Here is a 21,353-nt window from a genome sequence, read left to right as displayed (position 1 = left end):
ACTTGTCCTTGTTGAACCTCATCAGATTTCTTTTGGCCCAATCCTCTAATTTGTCTAGTGCCCTCTGTAACCTATCCCTACCCTCCAGAGTATCTACCTCTCCTCCCAGTTTAGTGTCATCTGCAAACTTGGTATCGACACCATCCTCCAGATCATTAATGAAGATATTGAACAAAACCGGCCCCAGGACCGACCCCTGGGGCACTCCACTTGATACCGCTTGCCAACTAGACATGGGGAGCCATTGATCACTGCCCGTTGAGCCCGACAATCTAGCCAGCTTTCTATCCACCTTATCGTCCATTCATCCATACTTCTTTAACTTACTGGCAAGAACACTGTGGGAGACCGTGTCAAAAGCTTTGCTAAGGTCAAGGAACAACACGTCCACTGCTTTCCCCTCATCCACAGAGCCAGTTATCTCGTCATAGAAGGTAATTAGATTAGTCAGGCATGACTTGCCCTTGGTGAATCCATGCTGACTGTTCCTGATCACTTTTCTCTCCTCTAAGTGCTTCAGAATTAATTCCTTGAGGACCTGCTCCATGATTTTTCCAGGGACTGAGGTGAGGCTGACTGGCCTGTAGTTCCCAGGATCCTCCTTCTTCCCTTTTTTAAAGATGGGCACTACATTAGCCTTTTTCCAGTAGTCCAGGAACTCCTCCGATCACCGTGAGTTTTCAAAGATAATGGCCAATGGCTCTGCAATCACATCCGCCAACTCCTTTAGCACTCTCGGATGCAGCGCATCCGGCCCCATGGACTTGTGCTCGTCCAGCTTTTCTAAATAGTCCCGAACCACTTCTTTCTCCACAGAGGGCTGGTCACCTCCTCCCCATGCTGTGCTGCCCAGTGCTGTAGTCTGGGAGCTGACCTTGTTCATGAAGTCAGAGGCAAAAAAAAGCATGGAGTACATTAGCTTTTTCCACATCCTCTGTCACTAGGTTGCCTCCCTCATTAAGTAAGGGGCCCACACTTTCCTTGACTTTCTTCTTGTTGCTAACATACCTGAAGAAACCCTTCTTGTTACTCTTAACATCTCTTGCTAGCTGCAACTCCAGGTGTGATTTGGCCTTCCTGATTTCACTCCTGCATGCCCGAGCAATATTTTTGTACTCTTCCCTGGTCATTTGTCCAATCTTCCACTTCTTGTAAGTTTCTTTTTTGTGTTTAAGATCAGCAAGGATTTCCCTGTTAAGCGAAGCTGGTTGCCTGACATATTTACTATTCTTTCTACACATCGGGATGGTTTGTCCCTGTAACCTCAATAAGGATTCTTTAAAATACAGCCAACTCTCCTGGACTCCTTTCCCCCTCATGTTATTCTCCCAGGGGTTCCTGCCCATTAGTTCCCTGAGATTGTCAAAGTCTGCTTTTCTGAAGTCCAGGGTCCGTATTCTGCTGCTCTCCTTTCTTCCCTGTGTCAGGATCCTGAACTTGACCGTCTCATGATCACTGCCTCTTAGGTTCCCATCTACTTTTGCTTCCCCTACTAATTCTTCCCAGTTTGTGAGCAGCAGGTCAAGAAGAGCTCTGCCCCTAGTTGGTTCCTCCAGCATTTGCCCCAGGAAATTGTCCCCTACACTTTCCAAAAACTTCCTGGATTGTCTGTGCAGCGCTGTATTGCTCTCCCAGCAGATATCAGGGTGATTGAAGTCTCCCATGAGAACCAGGGCCTGCGATCTAGTAAGTTCCGTTAGATGCCGGAAGAAAGCCTCGTCCACCTCATCCCCCTGGTCTGGTGTTCTATAGCAGACTCCCACCACGACATCACCCATGTTGCTCATACTTCTAAACTTAATCCAGAGACACTCAGGTTTTTCTGCAGTTTCATACCGGAGCTCTGAGCAGTCATAGTGCTCCCTTACATACAATGCAACTCCCCCACCTTTTCTGCCACATCTGGAATATCCCAGGGTACTGAATCTAAGCAGTTTACATAGACTATCCTGAGCAAGCAGTTTAACCTGCACGTTCTGCTTCACTCAGTATTTCCTAGTATCCCAGTCTAAAATTTATCTGAGGTGGTTAAGGAAGTTATACACTTATTTCCTATAGGCCAGCAGTTAGCCATATTAATGGATATTTCCTCTTCAGCGTTTGCTAAGAGAACATTTAATGCGGAATTAAAACTGCCAGCCATAGTGAACACACTGCCATTACTTCCAATTTCACCCTGCTGATCCTAAATGGATGCCTCTGTAGTTATTAGTAAAGCATAGTTTTTTCCCCTAATGTTTCATCCATCAGATGAATTTATTTCCACAGTCAAAGCTATGTAGCATGTGAAACATATAGGTCCATTCAACCCTATCAATGCTTTCCCCACATGTAATAAAATAACGGGTGTATCGGGATTTTGGTCAGTAAATGGACAATTTTGCCTAAAACCCTCTACTGAAGGATATGAAGAAGGAATCTAATTTGTTCTGGGAATGAGAGAAAGAACAGCTGATCACGTAGCTGTGGCTAGGATTCTGGGTATCTCCACTTCGTTAAATATTTCCAGGACATGAATCCTCATTCCATCTGGTAGTATCAAAATATGTAAAAAGAAAAAAAAGCGTCCTCCCAGCAACAACACCACCAAAAGTCACTATCACAATGTCTAATAGAGAGGGAAGCTGGAACTGAGTTGAACTTAACATGCAGAATGAGAGCACTTCCAATTGCAGCACAACCAGAAGTCTTTTGTGGAGTTAAAACCATGTGACACAGAACATACAGTGGAAACCTTTACAAATTTGCCAGTGTTACCTAAGATAAAAATGTAAGGATATTTCAATATCTACAGTATTCCATTCTACTTCCCCGTACTCTCAATGTTCAAGATATTTTCGGTAGAATCTAACTGCAAATATGGGCCATTATTGCACAATATATACAACTCCAGCAGCCACATCTGTAACTCCACAGGGAGTACCAGATGCACTTCTCTTGCAGGGCATGCCTTTAACACATAAATACAGGAAAATACCATTATAGTGAGACAGACAGACACACTAATAGTCAAATTTACAGCACCAATATTTTTGCACCACCATATATATCACTTTGGGAGCCAAATTTTTAAGAGTGTTCACTCCTGTTTTGCAGGTAGAATTTGCACCTGCAGTTGAGTTGCAGGCACAAGTCAGAATACTTGTGTCTCTAGCTGCCTGACTGAGAGTACAAATTGGATACTTTTTAGAGGCAGCAGTGCTCCAATTCATGCCCACAGTCCATTTTGCACACGCAAAAATGAAGGTACAATTTTTGAAGAAACAGTTTGCACCTTCAAAAATGGAGACTGGGTCTAACTCCTTTGAAAATTTGCCCTATGATGTCTACATACTTGACTGGCAGGTATTGTATTTGTGGATGCAAATTTATGCCAACAATTATTTGTAGCACATGGAAGGCCAGGCTGAAAATTTGCCCTGCAGGGCCAATTATTCACAGGCAATTGATTGGTATCTGCTCAAAATGTGTGTTCACAAATCACAAGTATGCAGGTCCCTGCAGATACTTTTCAAGATGACTACTTGTATTTGCATACATGGGGCTTTGGTGCTCAAATGAGAGGGAACATCAAGTCTGCACACACAAGAATCAGAGACTCTGACAATAAATGAAAAGGAAAAATGGTACATTAGGAGCCTGCCTGGATCCTAGAGATCCTAATAAAGGCAGAATAAAGATAGCTTTAGAATAGTATATTGCTATCAGATGTGTAATGTAAGCTAGTTGGAAATAAATCTATTCACCATCCCAGTTGACATGGATGGATATTGGCAGGTTAGATTAGACAAGTCATCTGTGCTGAGCACTTTTAACACACTATCAAGCAGATTCAAATTCCAAAGCCTAACACTTGGAATAAAATTGGCAAGAAAATTGTTTCAGCATAAAAACAGTGAAACTTTCAGGGACGTAGCAGGTGTCCATGTTATTGCAGTTGACATGATAATAGCAACATCCACACAGCAGGGACATGATCAGATCCTAAGAAAGGTCTCAGAAAGAGCACAAGCAGAAAGCATCAAGTTTAACCAAGAGAAAATCAAATTCATGGCAAAAAAGTAGTTAAATATTTGGGATATATCCTTACTTTTCAGGGCATCAGGTCAGCTGAGAGTAATGTAAATTGGAGAGAGTCCAGCGAAGGGCAACAAAAATGATTAGGGGACTGGAACACATGAGTTATGAGGAGAGGCTGAGGGAGCCGGGATTGTTTAGCCTGCAGAAGAGAAGAATGAGGGGGGATTTGATAGCTGCTTTCAACTACCTGAAAGGGGGTTCCAAAGAGGATGGCTCTAGACTGTTCTCAATGGTAGCAGATGACAGAACGAGGAGTAATGGTCTCAAGTTGCAGTGGGGGAGGTTTAGATTGGATATTAGGAAAAACTTTTTCACTAAGAGGGTGGTGAAACACTGGAATGCGTTACTTAGGGAGGTGGTAGAATCTCCTTCCTTAGAGGTTTTTAAGGTCAGGCTTGACAAAGCCCTGGCTGGGATGATTTAACTGGGAATTGGTCCTGCTTTGAGCAGGGGGTTGGACTAGATGACCTTCTGGGGTCCCTTCCAACCCTGATATTCTATGATTCTATGATTCTATGTACAAGCTATAGTGACCATGGCATTCTTTTAAAAACAAAAAAACACAGAGACTTTTATGCACGTTATGGTACAATCTGGATGAAGGTAAGTGTGGGCCCTATAAAATCCTACATGCTTTCGGATCTGGCTAGCTAGCACTAGCCTTTTCTTTAGGGACCATGATGGTTGTGATCAGCAAAGGTGCTTTTGTTGATATGCCCAAATCTGATGGGGTGTATTCCCCATGCTGGTCCTGAAAGGCTTGAATTAGGCCACGCAGGCCCTGTCAACCAACTAAGCAGCAAACAGAGAGATTTAGGCTACAAAGAGCCTTGATTAGAAGGAAGCTCACCTGTGAGGGAACGGGCAGGGACTTCTATGAAGCCTGGAGGCTGGCAATAGAGTAGTGGGGACAGGAGGTCTGTAGTCTCTGCCCTTGAAGTAAGGGAGAAGGAAGTGGGGACAGGAACCCCTGAGACCTAGTAGGACTGAGAGAGAGGAGTCTGATTAGGAGGATTGGAGAAACATGGTAGGAAGTACTGTAGTCCAGGGGCTCGAGTGGTGAGGTAGGCACAGCCACAGACTTTAACCGCTTGAAACAAGGCCCTGGCCTGGAACCCAGAGTAGAAGGTGGGCCTGGGTTCCCCTACCAACCACTGCAGAGTGGTACTGCTTGAGGCTAGGGTTGCCAACTTTCTACTCGCACAAAACCGAACACTCTTGCCCCGCCTCCTGACCCGCGCCTCCTCCGCGGCCCTGCCCCTTCTCCAAGGCCCCGCCCCCGCTCACTCCATCCCCTCTCCCTCCGTCGCTCACTCTCCCTACCCTCACTCACTTGCTCATTTTCACCAGGATGGCTCAGAGGCCTGGGGTGCGGGAGGGGTGAGGGCTCCCACTGGGGCCAGAAATGAGGAGTTCTGAGTGTGGGACGGGGATCCAGGCTGAGGCAGTGGGTTGGGATGCAAGAGGGGTGAGGGCTCTGGCTGGGGGTGCGGGCTCTGGGGTGGGGCCAGAGATGAGGGGTTTGGGGTGTAGGAGGGGGCTCTGGGCTGGAGGGTGGAGCCGAGAAGTTTGGAGTATTGGGAGGGGGCTCTGGGCTGAGGCAGGGGGTTGGGTGTGGGAGGAGGTATGGATTCTGGGCTGGGGGTGCGTGTTCCAGGGTGGAGCCATAAATGAGGGGTTCAGGGTGCAGGAGTGGGCTCCAGGTTGTGGCAGGGGGTTGGGGTGCAGGGGGTGTGAGGGCTCCGGCTGGGCATGTAGGCTCTGATATGGGGCTGGGGGTTTCAGAGTGCGGGAGGGGGCTCTGAGCTGGGGATGAGGGAATTGGAGTGCAGAAGGGTACTCCAAGCTGGGACCAAGGGGTTTGGAGGGCAGGAGGGGGTTCAGGGCTGGGGCAGGGGTTGGGGCACTGGCAGGGGGAGTGAGGGCTCCGGCTAGGGGTGTGGGCTCTGGGTTGGGGCTGGAGATGAGGGATTGGGGCTGAGATCAAGGGGTTCAGGGTGCAGGAGGGAGATTAGGGCTGGGGCAGGGGGTCAGGGCCTGGGAGGGGGTCAGGGGTGCAGGCTCTGGGTGGCACTTACCTCAAGCAGCTCCCGGAAGCAGCACCATGCCCCTCTCTGGCTCCTATGCAGAGGTGCGGCCAGGCGGCTCTCCGCACTGCCCCGTCTGCAGATGCCACCCCCGCAGCTCCCACTGGCTGTGGTTCCCAGCCAATGGGAGCTGGGGGAGGGGGCAGCGCTTGGGGCAGGACAGCGTGCGGAGCTCCGTGGCTGCCCCTACGTGTAGGAACTGGAGGGGGGACATGCCGGCTCCTTCCCGGGAGCCACGCAGAGGCTAGCAGGGAGCCTCCCAGCCCCGCTGCACAGTGCCGCTAACCAGACAGTTAATGACTGGGCCATTAACTGTCACTCCAAGTACTCCAGCCAGCAGTGCTGACTGGGCCATTAACTGTCACTCCAAGTACTCCAGGGTACTCCAAGCTGGGACCAAGGGGTTTGGAGGGCAGGAGGGGGACCAAGGGGTTTGGAGGCTAGCAGGGAGCCTCCCAGCCCCGCTGCACAGTGCCGCTAACCAGACAGTTAATGGCCCAGTCAGCAGTGCTGACTGGAGCCACCAGGATCCCTTTTTGACCCGTGTTCTGGTCGAAAACCGGACAACTGGTCACCCTACTTGAGGCAGAAGACTGCCTGTGTCACTGTAGGAGTGCCAGGGTCAGGGCGGCAGGCCTTAGGGCCGCTTGACACTGCTCAAGCAGAAAGACTTTGAAGGACTCCCGCCCGGAAGGAGAATCACAATGTGACCTGGCCGGAGGGCCAAGTCACAAAGGATCTGTGCTGCGACTCTGTGAGCAAGAAGCGGAGAAAGGGGGTGCTGAATCAGGTGAAGCTAACCCTCAGAATCGCCCACAGTGGTGGGTAGAGTGTCCCACGACACCAAATGGCTACATTTTCAAGTGCTCAGCACCCACATTTGGCCCCAGATTTCCAAAAGAGCTCTGCACCCAGTGCGCTGTACTCTTACAAATCGGAGCATGTATTTTAGTGCCTAAAGGGGAACTTCGCTCTTCTGAAAAGCTGGCCCCAAGGGTGGGGGCTGAAAGTTCTTTTGAACATTCTGGCGTCGATGTACAGTTTTGGGGACTAGGATAAGGCATTTTCAGTGGAGTGTTTTCAACTTCGGAACTCCCCATGATCCGTCCACAAAAGCCCAAATTTGTTACCTTGCAGAGCATGAGATATGATCTATCTTAGCCACACATTTGTTTGTTTATGGACAATTGCTGGGTTATTCATGACTGAGCAGGATAGCGTAGGGAGAGAAGCAGTTTATGCCTTTATGGGCAGTTTCATTTCATGTAATGCTTTGTTCAACCGAAGTTGTGCCCAGATGCTATGGTGCATTAAAAAGCAAAAGCAAACAAAACATACCTCAGTCAATCAATATAAGGTCACAGGTGTACACTCGAAATTTCTGCTGGTATATTAATGTCTGTTATTGGGATGGGTTTTTTTAAAATTACATTTCTATCTCTGCAAGAGGCCTCGTGTAGACACAGTTAGAACAGCACAAATACTGTTGCCGTAGTAGTTTAGTTCACTTAGGGAACCGTATGGGCCATACTGGCTGTACAAGTTGTAACTGTGTCTGCGCTGGGATGATTTGCAGGGATAGCTAAACTTGCATGCACCTGTACAGCTATGCGAGCAAATCTTTTCTAGTCTAGGCCTGGCTTTACCTTTCGATTCTTGATTTTTTTTTTTGCTGGTCCACTTAGAAAGCTGCTTTTGTAGTGTGCATTTGGCAATGGCCATCAGACCATGATAAAACACTAGGAGTCTGACGTTCAGAGGTGCCAGGCAGCTGCCACTCCCATGGACTTCAAAGGGAACAGTGAGTGCTCAGCCCTTGTGAAAAGTGGGCCCTAAAGCACCTGAAAACCACAGCATCCTGTCATGCCTCAGCCATCAGCTTTTATGACTCCAGAAAACAAATCACCCATGCAATCAGATGCATCTATGGACAGCCCAGCAGCTTGTTTAACAGAGGACAATCGGGCTAAAGCTTTATTACTGCCTATCACCCTCAATAGTAAGTCAGGGCCCCACTGTGTTAGGTGCTGTACAAACACATAGGAAAAAGACAGACCCTGCACCAGGGAGCTTACAGTCTAAATAAGATGTAGCTAAGCAATTGCATCAAAATCTCAGATAAGCAGAACAAAATTATGTCCATATCCAAAACCACTGTTAAGTTTCATCAGTGCATATTTGGGACAGAAGTCCAAGCTGATCACAGAAAATTTGAAGCTCTTTACTCTAAACCTATATAAGAAACACCAGCAAGAATGACATCAGTCACCTCCATCTGAAGTAAAGAAATATTAAATGCATACATATTCGAGCCAGAGCTGAAGCAGAGCCAACGATAGTGCTGACTGATCAATTCGGTGCTGAGAAAATAATATGGTTCATGATGAGTCATCTCAGCACTTACTGCAGACGTAGCTCACAGACTCAGAAAAGATCCGCCACAAGACCCTGAAATGCTGACTTTTCAAAGCACTGGTAGATAACAGCTGGCCATAGAAAACTCCAGTTGAAGTCAATGATGTTCAGAACAACAACCTACTTCTCAGAGGGCTGTGGTGAGGCTAAAATAATTCATGTTCAAGAGTCACTCCAATACTGTCATGATCAGTGCAATAAAAGAGCCTATAAATTAATTAATGACCCTGATCATCAAACTGATTTGGCAAAAGATCAACAAGTCTCTTGCTGTTATAGAAAAAGAATGGAAGCAGCATTATGACCAAATTTCTGGGGGTCTCCCATCACAGAGAGTCTAAATATATGGAAACAGCATAAGGCTGGCAATCAGCAACCACTAAAAACAAAGGGATCCATCATCTCTCTCAAACCATCTTTCTCATGAGAGGCATAGGTGCCGCTGAAGGCACCTATGATGTAATTCTGTCACCGTAAGGGACACAGGAGAGCTACCTCTGTCTAAGAAGCAGATCAGTCTAAGCCATCACCACTTTCGTGTTCCATCTTTGGCAACAAAGACATTATGGATGCAGTGTTTGGTTTTGTTTATTTTCTGTGTGCGCGCACATGCATGGAGTCTTAAAGTGGTAAAACATATGCGCCATCCTTTCCTTTTTTTTAACTCTATGTTTATGTGATCAGCATTATTGTGCCTCCTGTTAATAAAAGAAAAAGGCTACAAATACAGATCAAATGCTCCGCTGGTGTAAATGGGGTACTGCTTGATTGACTGTGCCTGTTTATACCTACAGAGAACTTAGCCTGAGTTCTGTTCCAGCTAAAACAATAGCCAGTTCAATATGTACTGTTTATTTGGTGTACTAGTGATTTCTTACCCTAGAGTCCATTGACTGTAGCTTGTTGGAGTAACCCCGAAGGTAACTCACGAAAGCTCATGCTCAAATAAATTGGTTAGTCTCTAAGGTGCCACAAGTACTCCTTTTCTTTTTGCGAATACAGACTAACATGGCTGTTACTCTGAAACCTGTCAGTGTATCACAGAACACTAATCTACTGCTCTGATCTGTGAAGGCCCTGTCCGCACTGGGGATTTTTGTACTGGTGTAGTTACACCAAGACATAATTATGTCTCTTTATTCCCTTTATTCCCTAATTTTGTTCTGCTTATCTGAGATTTTGATGCAATTGCTTAAATAAACGTGGAACATGAGGGCCTTCTACCTTTGGTGGTCTTTAGCTGCAGTGTTAACTTCTTCCCACATCATTTTGATGGCTTTCAGTTCTGATTCTGTTTTTGTGTTTTCAAGTTGGCCATGGGTTACCTCATAACCTCTTGCCCTGGGGATTCTAGTCCAGCATCTTTCCTCCATGGGTGTCCTAGCCATCTCCATGCAATCTGCTAATGTAGATGTGCTGCACTGGTGTAAAACAGGGCTTGCACGGTGCAGCTTACCCCCAATAAATTACCAAGGAAAGTCACATTGGTACGAGCAAGTCTACATCACTCTCGTAACTACATTGTTGTAAATGCAGTGCTGCAAGTTACCCTAATCTGTTCAAGGTGACATACATCATCACTTGCAGCATTAATTCATGTTCCATCATCTGGCTTCAGCTAGGGTCTACACTAATAATTTAGGGTAGGGAAGCACTCAGTGTTGGGCTAACACTATTCCCATTGAAGCCAATGGGACTTTATCATTGTCTTCAGTGAGAACAAAGATAGGCCAATGTTGAGCATTTTGGAAAACTCCACTGATTAAAAAAAAACAAACGTCCCGCATGAGGAACTCAGCAGCACATGTCTGTTTGGTGGGGCAGTGGTGGATGTTTACTGGCACATTGAACGTTGGGGTTTGTTCGCATGCTTGGTAACAATCAGCATGAAGTTTGCAGACAATATCAAGCTGGTGGGGGTTGCAAGTGCTTTGGAGGATAGGATTATAATTCAAAGTGATCTGGACAAACTGGAGAAATGGTCTAAAGTAAAGAGGATGAAATTCAATAATGATTAATGCAAAGTACTCTACGTAGAAGGAACAATCAATTACACACATACGAAATGGGAAATGACTGCCTACGAAGGAGTACTGCAGAAAGGATTTGGGGGTCATAGTGGATCACAAGCTAAATATGAGTCAACAATGAACACTGTTGCAAAAAAAAGCAATCATTCTGGGATGTATTAGCAGGACTGTTGTAAACAAGACACGAGAAGTAATTCTTTTGCTCTACTCCATGCTGATTGGGTCTCAACTGGAGTATTACGTCCATTTGTGGGTGCCACGTTTCAGGAAAGATGTGGACAAACTGGAGAAAGTCAAGAGAAGAGGAACAAAAATGATTAAAGATCTAGAAAACATGATCTATGAGGGAAGATTGAAAACCTTGGGTTTGTTTAGTCTGGTGAAGAGAAGACTGAGAGGGGACATGGTAACAGTTTTCAAGTACATAAAAGGTTGTTACAAAGAGAAGGAAGAAAAATTGTTCTCCTTAACCTCTGAGGATAGGACAAGAAACAATGAGCTTAAATTGCAGCAAGGGCAGTTTAGGTTGGACATTAGGTAAAACTTCCTAACTGTCAGGGTAGTTAAGCACTGGAATAAGTTGCCTTGATAGGTTGTGGAATCTCTGTCACTGAAGGTTTTTAAGAGCAGGTTAGACTAACACCTGTCAGTGATGGTCTACATAATACTTAATCCTGCCATGAGTGCAGGGGACTGGACTAGAAGACCTCTCGAGGTCCTTTCCAGTCCTACAGTTCTATGATATTATGGTAGCACCTACAGAACAAGCTTATTGGGGCCCCATTGTGCTAGGCAACTGTACACATGTACAAAAAAAATGCTCCAGAGACCTTACAGTTTAAAAGAAGGAGATGCTGCCTTTCTGAATCAACAGTTGCACCCGCTGCAGTTTGTCAGGCCCCAGGCCCGCATTGAGATCCTTTAGCATGGAACCCTGTGTCTGGAGTCCCTCAGACTTCCATGGCGGCAAGACTGGGTCCCATAGGTGACCGAGAACTTCTCCCAGCCCACAAACATCCTTATCAAACATTTTGGCCATGATGTTCAAATTTGGGAGTCTAAAATTAGGATCCCAAATCCATATTTAGGCACCTAAATAACTGGCCTGAACACCTCTTGACTTGAATGGGAGCTGTAGGGTGCTCAGCCCTTCCAGAAATCAGGCCACTTATTTTAGTGCATAAATATCAGATCCTAAACTTTAGTCTGCCAGATTTGAAAATGTTATCTGTCTCCTTTGCTTTTATATTTAGTTTCCTTTTGTTGACCCAAGAGGACAGATTGCCAAATGAGACTGAACCTTCTTTAAAAAGTTACAAAAATTAAACAGACTTCTTGGCTAACGTAAAGTATGGTGATTAGAATGGCTACCAGCTTCCAGCCAGTGATGGTCAGAACACCAAATGAGCAAAATATTCAACCGTCTTTGCACGAAAGACTTTCCTCTCATTTCATTCCGTTAACCAGATACAATGCAAAACCAGAGAAGGGTTTTGAATGAACAATACACTTTGAATAGATGCTGTTTTAAATGCACTAAGCTGTGTGCATAAAGGGCTTGCTTTAGCACTGCATCACTCCCTTTTTACACTAGTGTCATTCCATTGAAATCGGAGTTACACCAAGCATGAGATCAGAGTGCTAAATCAGGCTGAAATTCCACAGACACTTGCAAGAGGCAGGAAGAGGTGTACAGATCAATTTGTATGTGTAGTAGCTGGTATCAGCAGAAGAAATGTGTGCTCAAACAGCGAAATGAGGCATTCCAATGTGGTAGTTATAACAGACAGCTAATGATGTCTTATGTTTAAACCATTCCATTTTTAATTAAAATCACTGAATTGATTAGTGTAAGAACAACCATGGAACACTCATACTTTAAGCACCAAGAAATAAATGATCATTTGACGGACTAGTGCAGTCCGTTTTGATTTTAACAAAGAATAAAGGAGAAAAAACAAAGACAGGGATCCGCCTAACCCCATATAATAAAGAACTCGTGCTTTTTTTCTGATCAGACCAAGGAACAGATATATTAAACACAGAGTATAGATTTGACGTCAGTCCATTTCTGTTCTTTGTGAGGGTTTTAAAGAGGATTTGGAAAGTCGTATCTCCCCAGAAGTCATGCTTTATCTGTGAATGTTTCAGTGACTCCTGACCTTTGGTAGGTTTGGTTCCAACAGCTTCCTCTGAAGCAAAAGGAGACACTCCTGAGATTAGGCAGCCAGTCAATCAGCCCTCTCTATCAGGGCTTGGATCATTTCTCCAGGTGACTTCTCACAGTAGGAGAAGCAGATGTTACATTACGACATCTTTCCTCCAAACCCTCAGCATTCACAAAAGGTTGAAGATGTCATTTAAAGAGTAAGGGAAGATAGTTTTGTGGTTAAAGCTTTGGACTTGGATTCAGGAGACAGGGTTTAAATCCTGGCTCTGCCACAGACCTCCTGTGGGATAGTGGACAAATGACAGTGTAGAATTTTCATCTATTTTTAAGGCCAGAAGGGACCATTGTGATGATCATCTTGTCTACTCTCCTGCATAACACCCAACAATTTCTGCCTCAAGCCCACAACTTCTGTTTGAGCTACCATGTATCTTTTTAAAAGATGTCATGACTTGATTTGAAGACTTCAAGTGGTGGACTTCAGTTGTTCCAATGGTTAGTTACCCTCAGTGTCCAAATTTTGCACCTTTTTTCTGGTCTGAATTTGTCTAGCTTCAGCTTCCCACCACTGGATAATTTTATGTTTTTTTTTCTATTAAAGAGCCTTCTACTACCAGAAATGTATTCCCTGTATAAGTACTTGTAGAGGGTGATCAAGTGACCTTTTAATCTTCTCATGGATAAGCTAAATAAATTGAGCTTAAGTCTCTCATGATAAGGCAGGGTTTTCCAGACTTGGAATCATAAAGGTCTCACTAATGCCATATGCCGAGGTAATTCCATCTCTTAACTTTCAATGAGACTTAGGCTCCTAAGTCACATAGGTGTTTTTAAAATATTCCCCTTATTTTCTCCATGGCTCAGTTCCCCATCTGTAAAACAGGGATAATAATTTTTTATTTTTCCTGTTTTGTCTCTTTAGAAGGTAAGGTCTTTGAAGCAGAGGCTGAATGTACACCACCTAGCACAATGAACCTTCCAGGTGCTAATAGTACAAATATAAATACTTTTAAAGACACTGGTCGATTGCCATGTGTCCCGATAGCTGCATACACATGTGGGGGTTCCTCAGGGCCTCATAAGGATAGTTGTGGAAATCAATAAAAATGTGGCACATGGTATCAGTTAATGTAGGATCACAAATGAAGTTACTGAGTTCCTAGCATCATGCGTCTGGTTTTTAGAGATGCTGAGAAGCCATAACTCCAGTTGAAATAAATGAGGGTGACACTGAAGACAATGAGCTCCATGTGGCTCCCGGAAGCGGCCACCAGGTCTCTGCAGCCCCTAGACGCATAGACAGCTAGGGAGGCTGAGGGCCAGCTCCGCAACTCCAATTGGCCGGGAACCGTGACCTGTCCTGCAGTCTGAACCCCTCATTTCTGGCCCCACCCAGAGCCCGCACCCCCAACCCAAAGTCCATACTCCCCCCCCACATCCTAACCCCCTGCCCCAACCCCCATCCCACACCCCAAACCCAATCCCCTTCCCCAGCCTGGATGAATGGGGGCAGGGCCTCAGAGAAGGGGCAGGGCAGGAAACAGGTGTTTGGTTTTGTGCGAAGTAGAAAGTAGAAAGTTGGCAACCCTAGGAGGCACCCAAAATTAGAGGCTAATTTTAAATGTTGCCTTTTGCCTGTAACCTTTCTGTGCAAAATGAGAATAATTTTGCTTACTAACCTTACAGGGCTGGGTGCCAGGGTGGCTAATGAATATTTATAAGACACTTTGAGCTCTGTATAACTAAATTCTGTATTAGACTCAAGAGGGCAGAGTTAGAATTGCAAGGGCAACTTTAAATTTGCAAATTCCTGTCCTTTGAATGCTTTGCTTTCCAAACTCAACATCTGTATAACATATATATGTATTTGCATGGAGTTATAAATATCCTAGCTGAGTATACTTGCTGAGGACCCCATAAAGAAGACATTCACACTGCCTAAAAAGCACGGTGTGGGGAAAACAGTATTTCTTGCAGCAAGAGGTACCCACAGCTGACCTTCCAACCCTAGCCCATCCATCATTCTGGTAGTCAGGAGACTAAGATCCCCAAATGGTCAGGGGAGTAGACCCTAAACCAGCAAAACTATCCCATCTTCATGCAAAGGATGAGCATAGCCCCAGGCCATCCCCCGACAGTCTCTACTAGTGAGTTTCACTGTCCTGAAGAATTACAATCCCTTCTCTTGCAATTGCCCAATCCTGCCTCTCCCCGTGCTCACTGTAATAGTCAATTGACTAGAACATTTTCCCCGCACACGTTACCTTGTGACCCCTCTCAAATTTGCAAAATCTGATAAGTAATAAAAATCTTACCTAACTACACTACACAAGAACTGCATAAAAGCTAGGTACCCAATCATCTCCATTCTAGCACATGGTTAGTGGCTGGGAATTTTGGCAAGAAGAAAGGCGGCAAAATGAAATAAAATAGCAGTAACAATTCTTACCTCTTATAATAGCACTTTTCATCGATAGATCTCAAAGCACTTTACAAAGGAGGCCAGTATCATTATCCCCATTTTATTGACAGAAGCACAGAGAGAAATTGAAGCAAAGGGAGGTGAAGTGATTTGACTATGGTCAGACAGAAGATCAGGGCAGAGCTGGGAATAGAGCCCAGGTCCTTGGGTCCACCTTGCCTTCTTTTAAAGGAAAGGGGTGAGGAGTCACCGAGCCCGAGCAGCAAATGCAGGAACCTCCTAGGCTCTGGAGGGAAACCAACCGGATACCCCGACATAGTGTCAAGCCCTGGTAGGCTAATAGAGCCATGAACCATTGTTGCCTCTCATTAAGAGCACCCCGTCACCCCGCACCCTGAATTTAGAGCTGTGCTGGCCATGGAGAAAGAGCTATACAGATAAAGACATGGCATACAAACACAACATATTTACAGGATAGGCAGACGGTGCTGATGGGTTTCCCCTGAAGGAATGACTAATGATTCCAATTCCTATTTTCCCAGACTTCTGCAGAATCACAAGAACTTGAAGCAATATACACTCACACCAGAGCAGTAATTAGAGGGACCTTTGGTTATCCAGAAAATGAGATTCAGATGGCAGAGATAAAACTGGCAAGATGCTAAAACACAGACCCTTCTCTAAAGTCCTGGGAGATGAAATGGCCCTGCTGTATATCACATAGCACTACAATAAATTGTGGTCTATGAAGTAATGGACATGGGCTCTCTGAGCTACTCAGGTGTTTGGAAGTGTCGCGTGTCACGACCACACTTTTGTTGACTAATAAGCAGAAAGATGCATGTAGGATTTTATGTGTATTTGTGCACTGGGGAAAGGTACTGTAGAATGTTTAGGATTAGAGAGCATTATCATTAGTGAGGACAGTGGCTGAGAAAACAGATCTGAACTCCCACTGGATTCCCACTGACTTCAGCAGGAGGGCAGGGTGTTCAGCACCTTGATTCAGACTGTGTGGTGTCTTGGCAATTTCCTGCGGAGAGGAGGCTTAGTGAAAAGGAGCATTTCCATGACAGCATGTAAGTTTTCCATGTGACAGCAGGAGATGGTGTCGAATCCTTATTTACCAAATTTACTAGCTTCCATGTGGGAGCGCTGCTGAGAGACCACTTGCTGTTTGAAGGGGGGGCCTGAAACTTAAAGCTGCTTCCAGAGTTTTGTCGAGACAGACAGGATTCTGTCAACAGCGCACCAGACAGAGAATTGTTAATATGAACACTCTTCAGGAGGCTGCTGCATGCGTGCTCCCTTCCTGGCAGTTGCAGTCCTAAACTAATTAATTCCTGTGATCCGAACCATTCTCTTTTATTAATAGTATCAGCATGTGCAACACTGCACTGTTGTAAATGATGTGCTCTCTCTAGGGATCCTATCAGCATGCCATTGTAGGGCTTCACATGTCGAGAAATGTCTGCTAAGTTTTTCATAATAGTGTTGATTTTTTTTAATTTTATTTATTTCCCCTGAACTCTTACTGTTTTCTCCATTCTTGCAAGGTCTACATTGGCTCTTTAAGGCCTTCAGTGGCTGCATCTGCCCTCTTCCTTGCTCTGAGTGTTCACAGTGACCTTTCTGTTAATTCTTCTTCACTCCCCTGTGCTGAGCTTTGCTGGTAAGTCAGACTCACAGTTTCCTTGGATAATCTGACTTCATTATTTTCATTGTCAAGGGAGCACAGGATTCTTTTGATCCTCAGTGCACAGCCTTCAGGATAAGTGATACACGGGTTTCTTCTGTCTCATGACAGATAATCTTGACAAGCTCCTTTTTCTGTTGCTTTTCTAACTAGTTATAGCCCATAAATATAAACACACACTCACATGATACTTCTCTGTGCTTGTACACACCTCAGTTGTATTGTGAGGTCTTGGGGAACATTTTCAGCCTTGAGAGCAACTCTAATATGAAGATATTGGCCAAGATTTTCAAAAGTTACTCGAATTGTAGGTGCCTTGCTTTACACATCTTTTAAAGGAGCCTGATTTTCAGAGGCTGGATGCTCAGCACTTTCCGAATATCACGTCCCCTTCAAGATGTCTCAAGCTGGTCACCCAGAATTTGAATATTCCAGAATCTCGGGTCACTTTTGAAAATCTCAGCTGAGCATAGATGTACAAAATTGACGAAAACTTGTTCACTGAGTCTCTTACTAACATTTCTGTTATTTCATTTTAGGCCATTTTATGATCCCATCCATTTTATTTTACCATGCGACTACTTCAAGATGGCAATATTTAATATCAAAAACACACAAACATTCTAACTTTCACATCTTGATGGAAACTCATTTTTGTGGTGGAAAAATCATGACATTCCATTTTAAAAAACGATTCTTTGAAAAACTGAATCAATTTGAAGTGAAAAGGAGATTCCCTCTCATTTCTATTTTCTATTTTCAGATGAGACTCCACAAGATTATACAGGTTTCATTGCAGTATTGTTGTAAAATACGACAGAGAGACAATGTGGATGAGATAATATCTTTTATTGGACCAACATCTGTTGGTGAAAGAGACGAGCTTTCAAGCTTCACACAGCTCCTCATGTCTGGACAAAGTAATCATTTTCACAGCTAAATACAAGATGGGAGAGACTGCTAAATATAGGGGATTAACACATTGCAGAAGACCACTTAATATGAAGTGGGCAATTTATACCACTGCAGTCATAAGGCAAATACGTTTTAAAATTGTTGTAAAAATTCTGACTAAAAATATGAAAATTTCAATACTTGAGAGTTTCAAACTGAATAGTGAATCAGATCCAATGGGTTCTGAGTAAGGACCACAGGATTCAACCATTAGGGCCAAGTTATCACCCATGTGTGTTATAGTTACAATAGTGGACCAAAAATCCACTCGTGTTAACATAGTAGATTCCTCTTCATTGTTTTATTGGGGATATTAATGGTTTGGCCACAAGCCATGAAAACAGCAGGGGAATCCCCTCACCCAAGTATCTTCTAAATTCCATCAAAGGCAGGCAAGCTGGCAAAGCTTCCAAGCTCCTTCCCTGGTTTTTCTGAGTGTTGCACAGCAAACAACATTTACTCCTGAGGGCATTCTGTGCCAAAAAAATAAAAATTCTGCATTCAATGTTTTAAAATTCTGCAAAATTCTGCAATTTTTTTCATCAAATAAATGTGGAGGCTCCAGCATGGCACTGGGAACCACAGAGGTGGGAGATCACTGTGCAGCTCCCGCCCAGGACACAGACTTAGCAGTGAGGCTGCACCCAACCTTGACACAGTGCAAGGACCAGCCTGCCCCAGAAACACCTCAGGACCTTGCCCCTCCATGCCAGGTGCACTAGGTATGGGCAGGCAGGCTCAGCAAGGCAGGATCCAAGTGTGAAGGGGCCTAGTGTGGGGGGATCCAGGTGTGGGTTGAGAGGGCTCTTTGTGGGGGAATCTGGATGTACAGGAGCTTGTTGGGGGGATTCTTGGTGCAATGGTAATAGGATTCTGCGGTGGGGGGGAGACTAGGTGAAGGTGGTTGGGGCTCAGTGGGGGGGTCTGGTTGTGGGGGGAAAGAGCTCAGCAGGAGGGTCTGGGTGTGGGGAGCTCAGTGGTGGGGTCCAAATGCAGGGTTAGTGGGGCTCGTCAGGGGTGTTCTGGGTGCAGGGGGGCTGAGGCCCAGTGGGAGGGTCTGGGGATGAGGGGGTCTGGGTGCATGGAGGTTGTACAGGTATCCCTCCCACCATAGCTGAGCAGCGATGGGTGCAGGAAGCATGGGCTGGGGAGTTTGCAAAGCTTCCTACAGCTGGGAAGAAATCTGGCAGTGGGTCTGACCTGGCCCTGGATGCTGTGCCGGAGAAGAGGAAGTTCCATCCTCCCCAGCCCAGCCAGGATTAGCTGCTGAGCCTGGCGCAGGGTAGGAGCACCAGCCAGGTTTTCCCCAGTCCCACCCCCTGCCCCACAGTGATTTACCTCTGTGCTGGCTGCCCTGGGCACCCGAAACATACTGTTTGGGAAGATCGCATGACTGCTTTTGTGGCTTCCTTTTGCTTCCCCTCAGAAAGTCATTTTTCTGAGGGGAAGCAAAGAAATCTGCAGGGGACATAAATTCTGCTCATGCACAGTGGTGCAGAATTCCCCCAGGAGTAAACATTGCAATGAAGTAGCAGAAAAGGTCACAAAAATGTTACTTCCAGCCTCCATGGGGGAGGGTGTAGTTTGATTGCCATTTCAGTGGTTCTAGTGGTTGTTGAATGTGTGACACTATTGCTTAGAAGCAATAGGGTTTGCCTTATTTTTGTTGTAGGAAAGAAGCATGACTGATATGGCTCATGAGTGAAGCAAGTCAGCTTCTTCCAGATATGGGCATAGCTAGAACCATGTAATTATCTTCAGCAATCGGAGATGTACAGATATAATTGTAGCTGAACATGAGCACCTCTGAGTACAAACACTAATGGTTCAGTTTTATTCCCAATCCTGAGTCTGGATTAAATCATGGTGGAACATCAATGGCATGAAACAAATTGGAATATTTTTAGATATTTCATTGTTTATAAACATTATTGTGAACTACAAGTCATTTTTGAGAGTGTCAAGCACATTTCTTTACCAGTCCTGAAATGTGGGCATCAAGCTATCTAATCAGAGGGAGATTCATGCCGATGTACACAGCTAGCAACCCCAATCCATTTGGAAGTTCCACCAGTGGGCCATTTAATGAAACTAACTGGTGGAACAATTCTTCCACTGCTTTCTCCATGCTCACTTTCACCAGCAATAAACAACTCTAGTCATCATACATGGGGGATGGAGCCAAAGCTCCATCCACTCACTCCAGCGACGGAGTAAATGGCTGCATAGCCCTGCTTGTTTTACACTCCCAAACCAACAATCATGTAATGGGTAGGTTGTTTCTAATGAGATAAATTTACAGAGTTCTTGGTCTTCCAGTTCCCAGACAGAACGAGGCTATGTTGTAAAAGGAATTTAATAAAGTGAGGTCATTATCTCTAGTTCTCTGCTACAGCACATGGAGTCTGGGGGTCTCCCCACTCATACTTACTCATGCATGTGTGTAGCCAAGTCAGAATATAAACCACAGTGAACAATACTGAGCGGAGAGTTTGCCTTCTCAGTGCTCGTTCCTTCTCCTTGTGTGGAGCAGATACATTTTTATACATTTGCCCCCCTCCCCCTGCACACCCATCTCTCAGATCCCCTTCATTGGTGTTTTCAATTTCATCTGTATTTCACTTGTTCTTTACAATAGCATTCATCTTTATTGCAACAGACTGCCACATTTTTGGTATCTATTTATCTGTGCAGATTCCATTCCAAATAACTAAATAAAATGTGATATTTCTTCTCCACAGCAGTGCAGTTTGTTTTTCTTCTGTACGCCTGAACATTTATCGATCAATCCATATTGTACTTAGAGCAACTGCTCAAGTCATTTCTTTAGTCATGTACTGTGCAGTTTGTAATAGTGCATGAAAATGGAAAGAAGAGCTATGCAAATATCAGTAATAATTATGTTTTGTACATGCAGATTTCCTGAATATTTTCTGAAATTAATCTTCTAAATGACTTTTGCACAATTCAAGCAAATGTAAACATAGATTTTAATTTTAATTGTGGAGTAGTTTAGAGCAATATATACTCAGTTAAGCTACTCAGTAAATGGAGCACCATCAATAAAGATAATGTATATGTTTTAGAAATATGGTTGCCTTAATATTTAAATGCGTTATAATTTAACAAGTTGTTCTTCTAAGTCAATGGTCATGTTGTTTCATAGTAAGACTTAACCACTTTAACAAAGTAGAGTGATGCAATAATTGGTCTGGTCCGGTCCAGTCCGATGATTCTACGATTTGCTAGATGTTTTTAGAGTAGGTGGATGGTAAGGACATAGGCTCAGAGCTAACATTCGAAAATATGGATTCATGCTCAGAGTTCCTTGACATAAGTGACGTTTGCCTGATGTAAAATATTTTACAGCTGATGTAATCTAGTTCAAGCACAGACTTCCTCCATTAAATAAACAGTATTCTAGAGTAATGTCCGAATATATGGCAGTTACATTATGGTAAGATTGGTTTGGACCATCACTGTACCAGTTTTATAAGGG

Source organism: Caretta caretta, chromosome 5 (assembly GCF_965140235.1).
Source record: "Caretta caretta isolate rCarCar2 chromosome 5, rCarCar1.hap1, whole genome shotgun sequence".
Classification (NCBI taxonomy): Eukaryota; Metazoa; Chordata; order Testudines; family Cheloniidae; genus Caretta; species Caretta caretta.
This window is presented reverse-complemented; position numbering follows the sequence as displayed.